General features: G+C 40.7%; 1 long non-coding RNA gene across 1 annotated transcript; it reads left to right on the top strand.

Annotated features, from left to right (window-relative positions):
- The first annotated feature begins 550 nt into the window (after positions 1-550).
- LOC101428182 (uncharacterized) lies at positions 551-1581 on the top strand. Its single transcript, XR_011647413.1, has 2 exons — positions 551-824; positions 1339-1581. It is a non-coding gene; the product is annotated as an uncharacterized lncRNA (long non-coding RNA).
- Positions 1582-4079: the final 2498 nt, after the last annotated feature.

The following is a 4079-nucleotide window of genomic DNA, read 5'->3' as shown; positions in this document are numbered from 1 at the left end:
TTTTCTATTTCTATATCTTTTTACATGGATTCCTTTTTTTATTTTATTGGAGTATTTCCTTTTCAAAAATATTCATGTACTGTACATTTCTACTGTCTGTGAATATCTAAAAAAAAAAAAAGACCATGTGTTCCCATAAATATGAATCATATATTGTCTCAAAATAGAATTCCACATTCAAGTTGTTTTTCCTCAGAAATGTAAAAATGGAACCTAGTAACCAATGTTGCAAGGGAAAAGTCTAATGCCATTTTTATCATTGCCCACTTGTAGTTGTTTTCTTTTTTTCTAGATGGTTTTAGAGGCACACACATACAAATATTTTACTCATAAATATTTGAACAAAGCTGTAGCAGGGAAACTTATTAACTTCCTAACAAGAATCATCACCTGTGAAAAACAAACATGGCCACCAAGCAAATAGATGCATATTGTAAGTAGAGGGAGAAGCCAGACCAGAGGAACATCAAAGTGACTCAGGTAAGAGGAGGACCTTGGGCAGCCACCCCTCCCTAAGGTATTGACACATTTAGGTATTGACATATTTAGGTATTGACACAATTAGGTACTGACACACCTATAAATGCAGGACTGAACCTCTTCCCTCTCCACCACACTCAGCCTCCTGCTCTCCTGTCCTGGTCTGACCCCCAGGTGACTCTCAGCCATGAGGACCCTTGCTGTCCTCTCTGCCATTCTCCTGTTGGCCTTCCTGACCCATGCTGAGCACTTTGGAGAAAGCGCTGAGGAGCAGCTTGAAGTCCAGCACCAAGATACGGCCATCTACTTTGCAGGGAATGCAAGGGCCATGCAAGAGGCTTCAGGTGAGAGCCCAGTGGTGCCACCAAAAAGCCAGCCACGATAGCACTAGCAGGTGAGGGCCTTCAAACTAGAGAATCTTCTAGGGTTTTTGGAACACCAGAGGATTGGGTTCCAGGAGGTGTGCATGGGAGAATCAGCAGCTTCAGGGTCAGAGATTGACCAGCCTCTTCCAGTTGCTCCATAGCACCTGCAGACAGGGCTCAGAATCTGATGTGTGGGGATGGGTTGGAATGAGAGGTGAGTAATCCTGAATTTGGGAGCTGTATTGCAGGGGGTGTGATAAGCCTGTAAATGATAGACTAGAATGTTGAAGAATGATCCTTCATGAGCAACTCAGAGTAAGATTTATTTTTGCTTCTTGACAAACACATGAATTCTTTCCATCCTTTTATGAATGGTGTATATTGGTTGATTAGTGGTAGACATGGCATGTCTTAGAGCATCTCCCCTGGTCTGCTCTGCCTCTCCCCCTTCCCTCCTTTCCCACTGTGCCTGACACACCCCTTCTCTTCCCAGACCCTCAGCGGAGAGCCGCCTGCTTCTGCAGAACTGGGCCCTGCTTGTCCAATGAGCATCAATTGGGGATCTGTATTCCCAATGGCAGACGTTACAACCTTTGCTGCTCCCTGAACCTTGTCAACTGAAAGGCAAAGCAGTGCAAGATCCAATCTGAAGATCTTGAAAAGAGTGATTTTACTCTGTATGCTTTGTACTTTTTCTTACTTCTCTATCCAAAATAAAGTTAAAGCATTAGCCTCAGTGTTTGGCCTGTGCTTATTTGTTTGTGTGACTTGGCATATGGCTTTTCTCTGCTGTCCAATTTTATTGTGAATTCTGTCCTGAATGGTTTACATTAAGAGGATCCTGCCTTTGATTCCCAAAGATCCACAATTTGAGCATCAGACATAATTGTAAAAAAAGCAGCAAAGAGAAACTAAAAGGTTAATTGGTTAGTTTGAATCTAAAGAATTCTACACATTCATAATGCTATTCAGAAGAAGAACATCACTATAAAATTTATGAAAATGTGGTTGTTGATTCAAAGGAAAGTTACATACAATAGACCACTTTTATAAATTTAATTAGTGGGAAGTCATTGATATATATGGATATTTTTCTTATTTTAAGCAAATTTGTTCAGTATATACAACTTTTTCAATGCGTATAAATGGTATAGAGCAAAGTAAAGCCTTAGTGAATCACAGGCAAAGAAAAATGAGAAGCATTCTGAGTAGGAATGGCTGATCAGCCTAATGGTTTCACATAATAAGCAGAGAGGAGAGCCCAGAAGCTGGTCACTGAGGTGACCCAAATAACTAGTGAAATAGAGGGTCCCCTGAGACACAGAAAGATAACTGAGTGAGTCCAATGTCCTAGAAAGGATCTGGTCTCAACCCTCCATACTTTTGAAGATATTAATTTTATTAATTATAATAACTCCTAGTAATTTTAATGAAATGCTAATGGGAAATATGTATGTGTTTATAATACCAATGAAGTAAGTCAGCATATTATAATGACAATTACTTACAAAGCAACTCCCAAGCAAAACTTAAAGAGCACCCTATCTTTGGAAAAGGCATGTTTTCAATATTAAAAGTTAAATAAAAGGGAAGAGGCTGTGGCTTAATCACTTGGGCTGCCATCTTCCACATGGGCCTGTTCACATCCCAGGGCCTCCTTCTGAAGGCAGGCTCACCACACAGTGCAGAGAGCCGCTAGGTGGCCAAGTGCCATGGAGAGCTGACTCAGCAAGGTGGTGAAACAAAAATAATGGAGACACAGAGACAAGCGAGAACCCAGAGCAGCATGCAACAAATGGACACAGAGAGCAGACAGCATACAAAAAGTCACAAGTGAGGGGGGAGATATAAAAAAAGTTAAATAAAAGGCAGTAATTTAAGAGTGCCATGACATGACAAAGGAAAGCATATTTGTTATTGAAATTAATAATCAGTTCTTGGGGTTTGACTCATCTTAGAGATACAACCAAGCCCCAGAGTCAGCTATTTGAAGACAAAAACTGCAACCTCATCTCACCTCCTCTTGGGTCTGGTAAGATTACAAAACCCTAGAAAGGAGGAAATTCAGGACAAATGAGAAAAAAGTTAAGTTCCCTTTTGTACAGATTTGATGTAATGGTATTAATAAATTTGTTATTGTTCTTGAGTGTGTTTATCTGCCATTTAAGGTGTTAGAAGTTTTCAAAACAAATCACGCATAGGAAATTTACTGTCCAATGTAACTCCCTTAGGAGAATTTAAATATCAAATTTGTATCAATATTTGTTTCCCAAAATAAGTACTTTTGGTTTTCAAAAGTATTGATTCAGCATTAAACTGTGCAAATAGTGGCTAGTGTTCTTTCATGTGCACTGACGTCCTTTCATGATGTTAAAGAATCTACAGTGAGCTCCAGCCTGGTCCTTCTGCTCTCACCGGAAGCCCCTTGATCAGAGCTCCCTTCCACGCCAGGAGCCTGGTTCTCTGCCTTTACTTTCTAATATTCTAAGTGTCCAGAGTCCCTAAGTGATCTCTTTCCCATTCTTCAGAGAGTCTATAATCATATACCAGTTCCTCCATTCTATACCACCTTCCACCCCATTTAATGCTTCTGAAATTCTACATGTGTCTTCTGTCTACATGCAAATGCAATGTGATAGTGGTTTATTTTTTTAATATCTAAAATTGCATAATACATACCATTTTAGGATCAAGGGCACACAATGATACAGTGAATATCCATTAATCACCTACATCATGTCAGGCATGGTGCTGTCTTATAGCTGCCTATCAAACCATGCCATGTGGTAGGAAGAATGGTGGTCTGGATTTGGGGGGTGAGGAGATGGAGATGAGGTAAGATCTGGGCTTTCATTCTTAGGTCCATCTGCCTCTACAGCCAGTGGTCTCATATCTACCCACCACCACCTCCAAAATGTGAAAACTACCCTATTCTCCTCGCACTTTTTTTTTTTTTTGGATGTACTGGGGATTGAACCCAGGACCTTGTACTTGGGGAGCAGGTGCTCAACCACTTGAGCTACATCTGGTCCCCCACATTCTACTTCTTCACCTTGAACCTCACTTTTGACTGATGATCTTGCCATCTAAGGCTCAGAGCAAATAAAAGACATCAGATGGGAACTTCACAGACTTCAGGCTGCAAATCCAATTAAATGTATCCCTAATTGCCACCTTGTTCCTTCCTGGAAAGTCATATTCCTCTTCTCCAAGGCTGATACCACCCATCTGGCC

This window comes from Dasypus novemcinctus, chromosome 25 (assembly GCF_030445035.2).
Source record: "Dasypus novemcinctus isolate mDasNov1 chromosome 25, mDasNov1.1.hap2, whole genome shotgun sequence".
Lineage (NCBI taxonomy): Eukaryota > Metazoa > Chordata > Mammalia > Cingulata > Dasypodidae > Dasypus > Dasypus novemcinctus.
This window is presented reverse-complemented; position numbering and strand designations above follow the sequence as displayed.